The sequence below is a fragment of the Halichoerus grypus genome, chromosome 14 (genome assembly GCF_964656455.1).
Source record: "Halichoerus grypus chromosome 14, mHalGry1.hap1.1, whole genome shotgun sequence".
Lineage (NCBI taxonomy): Eukaryota > Metazoa > Chordata > Mammalia > Carnivora > Phocidae > Halichoerus > Halichoerus grypus.
This window is the reverse complement of record NC_135725.1, coordinates 36,122,262-36,137,302: the sequence shown is the minus strand read 5'-3', so window position 1 is coordinate 36,137,302 and position 15,041 is coordinate 36,122,262. Positions and strand designations below refer to the sequence as shown.

The 15,041-nt window shown below is 34.7% G+C and overlaps 1 protein-coding gene across 42 annotated transcripts in view; it reads left to right on the top strand.

Moving 5' to 3' along the window:
• Window positions 1-15,041, top strand: part of PTPRD (protein tyrosine phosphatase receptor type D) — a 2,297,676-nt gene that overhangs the window by 1,303,188 nt on the left and 979,447 nt on the right. The gene's annotated exons all lie outside the window — the stretch shown is intronic.

Sequence of the window (15,041 nt, the reverse complement as noted above, 5' to 3'; positions counted from 1 at the left end):
GTCCAGGCTAAGTAATCTGCTTGGATTTGCTCTCAGGAGCTTTTGTTCCCTGCAAGCTTTCAGTACAGCTTTGGAGGACAAGAGTGAAGATGGCAGCCTCCCAATCTCCACCCTGGAGGAGCCGAGATCTCGGGGCCCCATTCCTCAGTGCGCCCCCAGAGAAAAGCAGTCAATCACTCCCATCTCCCAGGTCTCTGGCTGTACTCTGAGCTCACCCGGCCTGTGACCGAGCGTTTCTATCTCTGGCACACAACTCCATGTGGAGTCTCCATACCCAGCAGATCCCTGCGGTGCACTCCCGTGCTGCTCCTTCCAGGGGAGGAAGGGGAGTCTCCCCTGATCTGCCACTTTTTGGGTCCCTGCTGGAGGAGCAGTGGCCTGACTGTGCCATGGATCATGGTTTATGGCAACCCCGAGCTGAGAGCCCACTCCTTGCCTCTGTTTCTGCAGCCAGCTTCCCCGCTCCAATACCTGGGAGCTCTGCCGCACTCAGGCACCCCCGGTCTTTCTGTGACCCCGACGGCCCTGAGACCACACTGTCCCAGCGAGGGTTTCACCCTCCGCTTAGCCACTGGAGTGACGTCCCTCAGCAGAGCTGACTTCTAAAAGTTCCGATTTTGTACTCTGCTGCTCTATCACTTGCCAGTAGGGGCTGACGTCCCCCACCGCCTATCTTCCCGAGTATGGCCTCGGATTCACTGCGATGAAGAAGAAATTTGAAGAGCTTTGCTTACAAGTGCCCTGATATTTCAATATGAACGCATATGCTAAATTGGCAGATATAAAGCTAATGTCATGTTGAAGCATCAGGAATATAGAACAGAAATTTTGTTTAAAAACACAATCAGAGGATGGAATGGATATCTTTTCTATTTATATTAAACTACATTAAGGTAGATCTACCCTAAAGAGCCTGATGAAAAATAGACACAAATATATCTAAGAATGGGTTATGCAAGTGGAACATCATTCTTCTCCCCCTCTTCATAAGGAAGACTTCAGTGTATGTGATCCTCCATCCTATTGGCAACCTCCTTCCCTCCAAATTTCATCATTCAATTTATTTATAATTAACTCCAATAATAGAATATAAAAATTAAGTTTTAAAACTCAACTATTTTTTTCTAACTTCATTTTTAATTGGTCACATTGGAATCACATACACTCACCTAACATTCATAGGCTTTAGATTAATATTAAATGGGTTCATCAAAAAAGGCATATTTTCACTCAACAAAATATAAACACTATGTACATACTAGCTTACTTTCTATGCTGTATATACACTTAACTGAAATATAGTATCTGGTGAATATAAGAGTACTCTAACTCTATTCCTCAGTTACAAAACCATATGGAAGTATTATTATTAATCATTAATTATTATTTTTTTTAAAGATTTTATTCATTCATTTGAGAGAGAGAGAGAACGCACAGTGAGGGAAGGGGCAGAGGGAGAGGGACAAGCTGACTCTCTGCTGAATGGGGAGCCTGATATGGGGCTGCATCCCAGGATCCTAAGATCATGACCTGAGCTGAAATCAGATACTTAACCTACTGAGCCACCCAGGCACTCCTCATTAATTATTATTATTGCTGAAGTTCCTCATTTTCTGCCTTTTTAAAAAAAATAAACCTGTTGTAGTAGGAACAAAATTTGAATAAATTCAAGATAATACAATGATTTATCATGGATATGGCTATTTTAAAGTGTTTTTTTTTCATATTCTGAGCTTTGCTTCATATATTTTCATGTAGTTCTTCCAAATTTCTGTAAAAACATTCATAGATTTACCATTTAGTGTATTGGGTTGTCCTATGAATGTAAATTCTTTAATGAGAAAATGCAAGATGGGAAAAAAAATTACTGGAGCAAAAGTCAAATAACTCTTTCCATTTTGATTACTTTAGATTCTGCAGCAAGCATATTTAATACTTTGATTGCTTATCAGGAAAAATAGACCAGAACAGGGAATATTCCAAAAGAAGTGGCAGCATTGAAGGACTCTGCTAGAGGCAGATTTAATTTACATTCTTGCTGTTTACATGTGGGACTTCTTTTTTTAATTTTTTTGCTTCTACTCAATATAAATGAGTCTGTGCCAAGTGTTTAATAATTTACCATGAATTTCAGTAAATGGTAGCATTTTCTGCCAGGGATTCTGTGTGAGATTGTTCTTGCTAAACTGTAGAACAGCTTCATGCTTTGAAATCAATTGACCTCTTCAGTAAACACAAGCCCAGTCCCTTTTACTTTGTCTGTTAAACTGTGATTAATTTTCAAAGCCATGTACCTCTCCCACCCTAATAGTCACTAAGCCACTGCTACTTGGTGACAGGCCTTGATGCAAAAGTGATTAGCTTCTGGGACAAGAGAGGTGGGGTGCTCATGGCGATTAACTCCTTCTAAACTGAAGGCTGAATGCATTTATGTCATTATAAGATGAAATGGTATCTTTGAATAAGTCATTTATGAAAAAAAAATATTTGTTTATTTTCTTTACCTTTTGGGATGTCTGCTTATTTCTCTTTTACGTTGTCTTACTTTCTCCCCCTGGCATTTCTTTTTTTTTTTTTTTTTAAAGATTTTATTTATTTATTTGACAGAGAGAGACACAGCGAGAGAGGGAACACAAGCAGGGGGAGTGGGAGAGGGAGAAGCAGGCCTCCCGCGGATTGGGGATCCCGATGCAGGGCTCGATCCCAGGACCCTGGGATCATGACCTAAGCTGAAGGCAGAGGCCTAACAACTGAGCCACCCAGGCGCCCCTCCCCCTGGCATTTTTTTTTTCAATTTACTTTATTTCAGGATTCATGTTGTCTTTATCTTACCTTCTCACTTTTTTAAAAAATATTTCTAGTGCTTTAATGTTTTCTCTTTTTATTTAAACATTGCTTCTACAATAATTCATATCCATTTCATTGTTTCTATTGACTTTATATTTAGAAGATAAAAGATCCAAATATCTGGTGTTTAATCTTGATTTTTTCCCCTTACTTATTAGCCTTACAATTTTAGGAAAATCATTGAATCCTCCAAACGTCAGTTTCCTAATTGATGAAATGAGCATAAAGCAAGAGCTGTATGCATGACAAATTTTATTGTTTTAAAGATTTCATTATATTTTAAGGGTTTATTTTTATTTGGTACCCTCTTGACAGAATGTCCTCTCAATGCATAAATAACTTTCTAATTTCCCATTTTCTGTTATCCAGACTAATTATTAGATATTATTATTATGAATAAAGAGATTCTTTGAGTGAGTTACTTAGAGTTATTGTGAGTTCACTTAAGAAAGTGAGTATGGGCTTGTCAAAGTGAAATCAGATAGCCTCATGATCACTATAATTAGTATGAAAGAAGTAGATTTGGTTGTGGGGAGGGGGCTGGAGGAGAGTAATATAATGATTCTTGAATTGGTTTGAGATATCAATATTAGTTAAAAACTTTAAAACAATTCTTAGCAAAGTAAATTGTTAAAATGGAAACACAGATTTTGGAGTTAAATGACCCCATCTGAATCAGATTTAATTTATTAGTACTGAGCATGTTACTTTGTTGAGTCTCAATTTTCTCACCTTGAAAATTAGGAGAATTCTAATTCTACTTACCTCATAGGGTTGTTTCAAGAATGAAATAAAAAAAAAAAGAATGAAATTAAATGATAAATGAATGATATTTGGGCAAACAGTAAATCTCAGTGCAGTTTGTAAACATTATTATTATTGATCTGACTAACCGTATAGTTTTCTCTTCCTTTTTTTTTTTTTTCAATAAAACAGATTGGCTTTTCTCATTGGTTAATGCATGAAGTAACTATTTGAGTGGCATAATGAGGAAAATCTTACTCAAATCTTGATCTACAGTACCATAGCAGTTTCACAGGATGATCCTTTCTGTTACACTCAAAATATTTCAATATAACTTTCAAAAAAGTACAGTAAAGAGTAACTTTTGGACCAACTTCAGTAATTTATTTTCTATTAGAAAAAGAAAACTTAAGGGGCATTTGGGTGGCTCAGTCAGTTGAGCACCCGACTGTTCGTTTTGGCTCAGGTCATGATCTTGGGTTGTGAGATTAAGCCCTGTTTGGGGCTCCAAGCTCAGCAGGGTGTCTGCTTGAGATTCTCTCCCTCTCCCTCCCTATCTGACGCTTCCCTTCTGCCCCTCCCCCTGCTCATGCTCTCTCTCTAAAATAAATAAATAAATAATAAATAAATAAATAACATTTTTTAAAAAAAGAAAACTTAAAATAATAGAAATTGTTAGAAATCACTTGATCCAAGTATCTGTGCACAGAAACACTGTAGAATAATATATCAAAATGCAGATGCTATTTTAGTTAAGTGTCCTCACTTTCTCTGTGACTCATTCTTACATACCAGTAGAGTGGTACATTTTTTTAATTTTCACCTCAACAAAATTACAAATTATTAGTGTCCATGGACCTTGAAATCTCTACAAAATGGTTTAAACTATAAATGCTAAATTCTTTCAAACCAAGGACCTACTGTATTTATTTAACATTACACTGATTTACTCATTTAATAAGACAGAGAAGTGATCAAAATGATATGGCTGAGGTCCTGCTGTACATGGGTGTTACTCCAAGACATTTGCTGCTATATGCATACGCCAACTGTGTAAGATGGCACCAAAAAGGTCTCTTAAATACGGAATAGATATTTGAGAGGTGGCATGATACAGTGTAAACTGTGATCAAACTCCAGCTTTTGCTCTAGCTATGTAACTTGGAAACATATTTAGATTCTCTGGACTTTAGCTCTCTCATTTGTAAGATGATAGTTATACTCTTCTGATAGGAAAATTGTGAATTAAATACAGCCATGTACATAAAGCATTAGCATGATCCCTGGTCCAAAGTAAACACCCAATAATATCATTTTGAATTTTAGTAGGATATGAGGGCAATAGATTTCATTGTTAAAAGTCATAAGACTCTTTACTGGTGTGCAATATTTAAAAACATCTTTCAGCTATGGTATCTTTCATAACATTTTGTTGACTGAACTCTGAAGCATGTCCATTTTCCAGGTCATGAGTTCACCTGAACACCTAAAGCTTTGCTTAATTAGAATAACTGCTTAGCTATTCAAGCCTCAAGAAGTCAGAATTTCCTATGATTTGGTGATTATTTATGGCAAATACTTTTAAGACTGTAATACTTACCAGAGTGCCTTGCCAATAAATATTAGATGATGGATTAATGTATATTTTAATGAGGGCAATAAAGTGCCTCAATCAAAATCAAGTTAATTAGCTATTACCATAAAGTTAGTAGAATAGATGACATATATTAAGCATTTACTGTGTGCTAAGCACCTTACATGAATGATCTCATTTAATTTTCTCAACAACCATATGAGACAGACCCTGCTATTATTCCCATTGTACAAATGCATAAACCAAGAAAGAGAAAATAAATTACTTTGCTATCATTACATAGCCAGTGAATACTGGAAAACTGGAATGTGAATGAAAATAGTCACTCTCTGAAGCTAAAGATTTTAAAGCACTATATTTTATTTCTAACTATGATTTTATATAAGAATCAAATACTGATATACTGCATTTTAACAAAAATGCAGAATCTTCATTTCAATGACTTCTGGGTTTTAGAAATGTTTTATATTTCTTTAGGGTCAGAATAGTGTATGTGCCACATAGAGTTAGAATCATGAGGAAAAAACAAATAAAATATAGTTTGAATTTTATACTTTCATATCATACTTAGATCTTATAAGAAGATATCTAATTTATGAGGTGATGTCAATTTGTAACTCAATGCTGGACTCTTAGGAATTCTCATTAAATACTTTTCGCTGACACTATGATCATTGGCTAAATTTCTTGAATATTCATGACCCATATCATTTACTAACTGGTATTGAAGGCAATCAGTGTCTTTTCACTTTCTTGGTTAAGCAAGAAGCCTCTTCAGGTAATCAGATGAACAAAAGTCTTATTTGGAATATTTCTGGCTTTTGAAAAAAATCATTTTTTTCTCTAATTAAAATAAAATAGTTGAAGAGAAATAGGAAGCTTCCTTCAAAAGCCTTATAGTAAGGTCTTTGTGGCATATCTTCAAACCCATGTACTATGTGCGTGTATATGAACCTTGACTCTCCCACTTGGAAAATATTGTCAATAAAGATTTTGGTTTATGAGTTTACTTAAAAGCCCTATATATAATAATCACCACATATCTGCTAGCATGAGTATACAAGGATGAATCACATATGATCTTGCTCATTGGCCACCAGGAAGATCTACCCAAGTCATGCAGTATAATAAGATGAGAAAGGGGCGCCTGGGTGGCTCAGTCAGTTAAGCATCTGCCTTCAGCTCAGGTCATGATCCCAGAGTCCTGGGATCAAGCCCCACATCGGGCTTCCTCCTCAGCAGGGAGCCTGCTTCTCCCTTTCCCTCAACTGCTCCCGCTGCTTGTGCTCTGTCTCTCTCTCTCTCTCTGTCAAATAAATAAAACCTTTAACAAAAATAAAAATTAAAAAATAAGATGAGGAAGATCATGCAAGATAAGTGAATGAGATGGTGTTACTCAGAGGGCAGGTATAAAGAACGAGTGTGTCCTAGAGATGTCACTGAAGTGTGATCAGAACTGGGAAGACTAACCAAACATTTGTAGCATGTTTGATTTCCTCTCCTACTTTCCTCCCTATTTTATTTCAATAACATTGTGGGTGATATATTTTAATGGGGGTTCTCATAAATAGATTTATCTCTTTAAATATAAGTTTTAGACCCACTGGGTGGGGCTCTCACCTTTAAATAAAAACACAATACTCAACCTCACCTCCTTTCTTTGCCACATTGTCCATGGATGCTGATACATGGGTGAAGAAAAGTAGATTATCAAGAAGTGGTCTTTTTATTAAGACTGGTAAAAAATAAGAACAAAAGGAAGAAAAAAAGGAAAAGAAAATATGGCTTTCTTAAATCCAGCCTAAATAAAACATTTTTAAGTTAAAAAAATTACAATTAAATGAAGATTAAATAAAAACATTTATTTACCTAAATTTGAGCCCATTTCTAATCTGTTCTTTAAATAAAACTATTTAGCTAAAAAAATGAGGTCACTTTCTCAAAACTTTTCAAAAATTAGACTTGTCATATAAATATATTTTAGGAAGTTTCCTTTTTAGTGTCAGTGATATAATTGAAGTGAAAATGCCACTACTATTTTTTAAGGACTTTACAAAACCATGCAGTTACTTAATTCAGATTGTTCAGAAAAAAATAAATTTTTACAGACTTTGTAAAATTAAATATGAATGATTACAAAAGCTCATATCAAGATATTATGGGTTTTTTTTTGGGTTTTCTTGTCTTAATTTTCACTGATGCTAGAAAAAGTTTTAAATGCCTTTGATGATTATAAGGTTCATGTGCCTTCTTTTTGGAACTACCTAAGAGGTTGCCACAAGAAGAGGTATTAAAATCTACTGTACTCCTAGTAAGGTATGAAGAATAGAGAATTGATCCTATATGTTTTAATTTGACTCTTTGGTAGACTTTATCAAGCTAATTGCCCAATGTCTGAATTCCAAAATTTCTACTAATTCTGAATCCAACAACACTGTGTGTCACTTTGGTACAAAATGTTCTTCACATTTTTCTTGCTCAGGTGGTACCCATGTCTTGTGTATTCTTACCTTTTTATTTTAGCCAGCTAAAGAAAGTTTTAGTTTTAACCTTTTTGTTACATGATGAAGAGAACAACAGAGTTAAAATATCAATCATAGCAGATTAACATTGAATCCCTGGTTGATTGATGGAGAAAACAGGCTGAAATACCAGACCCTCTCAAACACTAGAGTTTATCAAGTAATCTGAACAAAGAAAAAGCACAATTGCAATCTGAGTGTATTAAAGAAAGGAAGAAAGGCAGCATTAGTTCATTCTGCTCTCAAGAGTGAGTCATTCACCCTGTGCCACTGCTGAAGTGAAACATTTTTATTGATTTGCAGATTAAGAATCTATTTAAAAAGTGATAAATCAATCCTTCTCGTCAAGCCTACTGCAGCATGTTCAGGAACTTGAAAGCAATCACTGATGTTTGAGGAAAGCTTATTTAACTTGTGTTTCTTATAATGATAGAGAAAACTATAGTTCATAATGAAGGCACTATATATTGAACATCTTGATGAAGAATCAGAAGATTGAGCTGGCATAAATCAACACATGACTTTAGAGGACTGCAGGTGGAATGAAAAGCTGAGAGTTTATCCACCTTGATTATCTTTGCATTTGAATGTCAAGGAGGTGCTCACCTCCATCATGAACTCCTGCATACATGTAACAGTTATGCATGATTTTTCTTATATAGTGATAGAGTAAATGAGATAAAAAATAAAAACTGAATACTGTCAGTGTTGCATTAAAAGAGTAGACCATAATCAGAAATCCAAATATTTTTTATGAAATCTTGAATTTAAGTCTGTATTTATAAAAGGGAAAAGTTATTCTATTGCCAGAAAAAAAATTTAAATGAAAATGCAGTGTTTTACAAGACAGATCTGAAATATTTGCATACTAGCATTATTACATTTCTGTAATATTTGGTCTCTTTGTACAAATTAGTGCTTGGAGGTGAGAAGAGATGAAATTATGTTACTTCACCAAACTATGATTATTTTTTGAGGTTTTAGAATCTCACTTGTCAGCTTTATTCTACATTATCAAATATTGTAGTAAATTCACCTATTACAAGGAAGTCTTCTACCCCCTATCTTCAAAATGACACATTGGAAAGCTATTTAATATTTATATATTTTGATTGTGGCAAACCTCTTTTAACAAATATTAAGGCAAAGTTACCTTTTTTAACCCCGAACTATGAATTACCTCAGATATAACATGTAACTTATCAAGATGATTTGTGAACTTAATCATTTTTTCTAACCTGAAAGATGATTATTATGAAAATGACTTGGGTCTGTTTCAGTAAATAGGAGGTATTTTTAAGATATCATTAGAAAATTATGCCATAAATTATCTTCATTTAATTAAATAAAAATGTGTCTGCACTGTTGTGTATCAATGTCATAATTTTAAAAGCCAATCTCCTAGAATCAGCCAATCTTCCAACTCAGAGATATGTTTATAAGTCAGGTTTTTGTAGTGGATCAACCAATAGAGGCAATATTCATCTAAATCTTCTAACATTTGATCAACAATGCTATCCAAAGGAGTTAGACTATGGAAATAATATAGAACAGAAAACAAATTATATATCCTAAGCTATTAATCACTGCTTTGTGTCACTGAAAAGTTAGAAATGGAATGCCTGACAATAAGAGAATGAATAAATGATGTTCTATACTCTATGTGTAATGTTATGCAGCCATTAAAAATTATACTGACTACATTATGGAAAGATCTTCATAACACAACTAGATTGAAATGACAGGGATTCCATTTTACTTGAGTCATTTTTGTCTCTTGTATTAGTTAGGATTACACTGGCTATCATAATACATATAGCCCAAAATTTTAGTAGCCTAGCACAATACAAGTTTATGTCTTCCTCAATTAACTGTTCAATGTGGGTGATCCTTATTGGCAGACAGCTTTTCTCTATGCAGAGTCTCAGGAATTCAGGCTTCTTTCATCTTATGACTTTGCTTTACCCTAGAAACTCCTTGTTCTCTGCCACTGGCCAACTGGAAGAGAAAGAGAAAGGACATAAAGAAAGCATAATGATCCTTTAGTAACTTGACTCAAAAGTGACAGATGCCAATTTCACTTCCAATCCATTGCTGAGAACTATGATCTGATCACATTAAATGCAAGATGCAAGGTGATTATCTAATGATAACTCTGTACTAGGGAAGAGAAAGCACATATTTTGGTAGGCAATATGCTGTTCCTGCCACATTTTCTTCAGTTACAGTGTTTGGCTTTATGAATGTTGGTTGAATGTATTTTGTGCCAAGGGTCGTTGGGAAAATAGCATGAAGACATGAAATAGCTTGGTTCTTGAGGATCTACAAGTCATTCTTGAAAAATAAGACTGAGGCTAAGGCAGAGGCCAGATTATATAGAGACTTGTGCATTAAATGAATAAGTTTACCTTTTATTCTACAGAAAATGAGGTGGTATCAAGGGGTTTAAGAATGGGGAAAAGGGGATGTGTGGGTGGCTCAGTTGGTTAAGTGTCTGCTTTCGGCTCAGGTCATGATCCCAGGGTCCTGGGACTGAGGCCCTCATCAGGCTCCCTGCTCAGTGGGAACATGCTTCTCCCTCTCCTCCCCACTTGTGCTCTCTCTCGCTATCTCTGTCACTATCTGTCTCTCTCTCAAATAAATAAATAAAATCTTAAAAAAAAAAAAGGATGGGGAAAAAGATTATCAGAATTGCAATTTTTCTAAATATAACGTTATCAACAATGTGGAACAAAAAGTCTAAAGAGTCAAGACTGGATGTAGAAATACCAGTCAGAAGACTAATTAGTGCAAATGATAAAGGTGATAGCAGTAGGTTTTGAGGGGAAAACAGATGTGAAGCTTAGTCAGTGGGATCAACAGAATATCATTCCTGATTATGGAAAGGGGGTAAAAGAAAGAGACACATGAGGATTTACTCCTTGTTTAAAGCTTGAGGGACTGTATTTCCCAATTTCAGAAGGGGGACTGTATTTTCCAATTTCAAAAGGAAAGACAGGGGTTTTAAGGAAAAATAATAAGTTGTGTTTTGTATATACTGAGTTTGACATGCCTATGAGTCTTCAAGAGAAAGGAGATACTCAACAGGTGGTTGACTGTATGGGTCTTTACCTGAAGCTACTGGACTGCAAGCTATCAGTAAAGAGGCATAGGTTGAAACATGGCATGAATGATGCCATCCTTGGAAAGTCTGTGGAGTGAGCAGAAGACAGAAACTGGAAGAATACCAATTTTGAAGGAGTACGAAATCTTAGATATTAAAGAAAGAAATGGCTTAGTAAAGAGGAAGGTGGTGAAATTATTACTGATAGAGAAAATAAACATTGGATGAAGGTTCTAGATTAACATATGTGAATGAGGAGAGACCAAGAGCAGTGGAGCAATTTGTCTTAAAGAGAGAAGGGCCATCTGTTTTGTCAACACTTTAGACAAGGAGCTGAAGGCAGATTCAGATTAAATGAGTGTAATTTTACAGGCAGTTTATTCTTGATGACCTCAATATGCTCAGTAAAATAAGAGACAAGAATATTTGCAGAATCACAGAGGTCACTCACAAAAAATTCATAAAAGGATTGTTGTGTTGTCCCTGACAGCCCTGGGGCTTTGTTGACCTTATTGTGACTGTAATTTGGTAAATATATCTATGATTTATTATGTCATTTTATTTAATGCTATTTTATGTAGATAGCAGGCTGAACATAATTCCATGCATCCAACTTTGCTCACTTAAATTCATGCTATTGTTCTTGGGAGATAACTAGCATAGATGGGTCTGTAATTTTACTATTAATATATTCCTCCCCTATAAAACCACACTGGAAGATTAATGCAAAAGTAAAAACTTGCCTTGTGTGTACATGTCTCAAAAAATTATTTGGCTAATAATGTTCTTTTTTGGGGGGGATCAAGTGATGTCTTGTTTAACTTGTCTATGGATCACCTTAACAAAAGTCTTATTTTCAACTTGAGGTTAATTTTGTTTTAGAAGTTCTATATATATTATAAGTAAGATTTTCTAATAGCAGAGTTTTGAAGATTTTTAACCTGAAAAAATATATCAGCAATCCAATTGGTTGATGTTTGAGGGAAGTGTTTGCTTGTCAGATGTTATACTCGCGTAAAACAGTAAATATCAGAGATGAAGGTGGGGGCCCTTTATTAGTGTAAGAATCTCATGGACTGAAAATTTCATGCAAAAATATGCCTCATACGGGTGTAAAATTATAAATGTAGGGTGTTTCTAAGTAAACGAATCTTGACCGTCAATATATAACCATCAATATATAAAGTTTCTTTCAGGATCATTATAGACCTAGGAGTGTGTGCCAAACACAAAGTTTTGTGGTATAAACTGTTTACTGGTAAACCATATTTTGTTTATATCAGTATCCATAAGAGTCACCTGGACACACACACACACACACACACACATATATATACATGTCAATTAATTGGAATATCTTTTCCAAAAATTCACAAGAAAAGTTATATGTGTGTGTTTTGACTGTTCTTGTGACTTTCAGTAGTTCACATGTAACACCAAAGGTGTCTGTTACTATCATACAGAAAATTGTCTGAAGAAGCATGAATAGCACAAGGATTCTACCTCAGGTTCGGTTTGTTCTTAGAGTTTTTTCTTCCTTTGTTTTTAGACAGTTTAGGACTGGGAAAGAATATTCTACAGTAATAAATATGTTTATGACTTTAACAATATAGAAGGGAAATATATCTAGTATTACCTATAAATCAACAATATCAGTGTTTTTGAGTAATCAAAAATGCACTGACCAAAAAATGGATTTTGCCAGATTAGATTTCTGCTCAGCCTTGTTTCAAAACCATATTTTGAGTTACTATCTTGGTATGGTAGAAAGAACACAGGCTTTGGAATTGGATGGGAAAGCTCCTAAAATTCTGTTTTATGTTTTTTAAAACCTAGTGATCCTAGATAAGTATTTAACATAATTTGATTTCCTAGGATAGTAATACCAAGGAATTAGTCACAGAGATACTGTGAAATATGTGTATGTGTAATAACAGATACATATAGATATAATTGCTTTGGTATAGTAGAATTAAATTATACCTTCTCTTCTATTTTAGTTGTATATCTAAATGCATAAAATACTGTGGGTAATGATGCAAGAAGTTTCAGGACCTAAATCTTACAATTAGGCAAGCTTGATGAAGCCCAGCCTCTGTAATTTTTTGCTGCTAAAAAGAAATACAAAGAAGAAAAGTTAAACACCATGTTCACTGTAGGATAATGTGGTATTAAGGTCAACAATACTCTGAAAGTCAACTGAAGTTTAGTTAGCCTTAGCTAAAATTTGGTTGTAAAAATATATAAAATCTAGATGAGCTGTGTTATAAATATTTAGTGGTGAGCTTGTACATAGAGGTTGAATGAGGGAAAAGATCAGGAAGCTGAGATTGACAAAGTAAATCACTGTAATAAATGCAATTGGTATCTGGAGAACCAAAGAGCAAAGTAGAAGACAGTCATGGTCCCTTGTGCTTATTGTATCTCATCAGTTATTTCAAACATATTTAAAAATAAATAAAGAAAACAGAGTAAATTGCCCTAGAGATATTTTAGATTCATTTTGGTAAGTTAGAAAATGAAAATAAAACCATTCATTTTGACACTGGTTCAGAGTTTATGAACAAATTGTTCAGTCAGATTGTGAATCCCATTGCATTTTAAATTCTTCTGCTTTAAATGAACAGGCATTTATTATATTTCTACCATAAGCAAAACACTACACTAGGCACTGCAGAAGTGAGTGAAAAATCAGAAGCTGCTCAAATCTCTCGAAAGTTAGCTGCTGCTCTACATTTATTTGATGAAATTGTGTCAAGCTGGGACATGTGCCATGAAATCATGAACTACCAAAAACCAGGGGAAAAATAAAATCACCTGCATTCTTTGATGGGGCATCTGCTATTAATTTATATTCATTTAAATTCTGTCCATGTGTTGGACACCACAAAACTGAATTTTTTATATACCATCTCATTACATGAGTGATGTAAGAACAGAAGTTGTTTCTTCAATGCAGTCAGCATTTTAATGAACTCAGAATACAAATTTTTTTCCATTAAAAATAATCGAATCTCCCTATCCTACAGCCATTTAAATGCTTTAGAATAGAACAGTCCCTTTTTTATTCCAGGAGACATATACAATAAATCTCATTATGAAAATTACCATATTCAGACTATCTTAATAATGCACATGCCAATATCTCCACCATCTTCAAACAAACAAATAATGGTGAAAATTAGGCTAGTACTGACAATGGTTAGGAAAGTTATTGAAAAATAAACTATTTTCTTCTTATTTGTTAGAGTAAGACAGCTTCTTTGCTCATTTAACTAGCTAAACAACATCCAGATATTGAACACTCTAATCTACTAAATACAAGGGAAAAGGCTATAGAGATATTGATATGTGTCATGTTTCCACGCTTTCATGTTTGTGCCTCCACACACAGAGAAAACAAATAAAATCAAATCTTAACAAATTTTGTGTGAGTATTAAAGAGATACAGAAATCTTCCTACACTGTCATAAGCACTATTTGAATTGATAATCAGCTGACATTCCATTGTTCTCATTGGATTGAAGCACCAGTTTGAGTAAATTTTTATTGGAGGGCCTCTCAGAGATAAGTAATCAAAATATGTCCTAGGCCTACCCTGCTCTCATCAAAGCACTTATTTCCTGATTCCTACCCTAGGTACGTGCCTATTCCTTCTCTTCTTAAGAGAGACTTAAGAAGGTTGCATTGTGCACTAAGCAGCTGGATTTAGGAATCTCTCTAACACCACTAGAAGTAGAAGCAGGCAAAGAATAGATTACATCATTGGACTGATCCTGCAAAGTCTCTCAACCTTTTGCTGTGAAAAACCAGAGTTCAGGTTTCCTATTCTGTACCTACTACTCATATTAATGCTTTATTTCCAGGTATAAGACCTATTTCGTAGGTACAATTGTACAACCTCCTAGAAGGATTTTTTTCTGAATTTGCTTTATCTCTACCCTCAAGTGCTCCAACATAGACATCATCTATATACATTTCTATTAAAAGATCTTATTTTTCTACTCTCAAGTACAATGTAGAGACCAATCTCTGTGATGACTAAGCAACTTCTAAAATTCTCTGTAATCTGAAATTTTCTTGCTCTTATGCATTGAATCCACATGGCTTTGGAGTTAGACTTCAGTTGCAATCCCAGATGCTTTAATATCCTAGCTGGATTATTTAAACACTCTCTTCCTCAATCCCTTCAATTTTTAAATGCCCACAGTAAATGTGGTCCTTCACATTT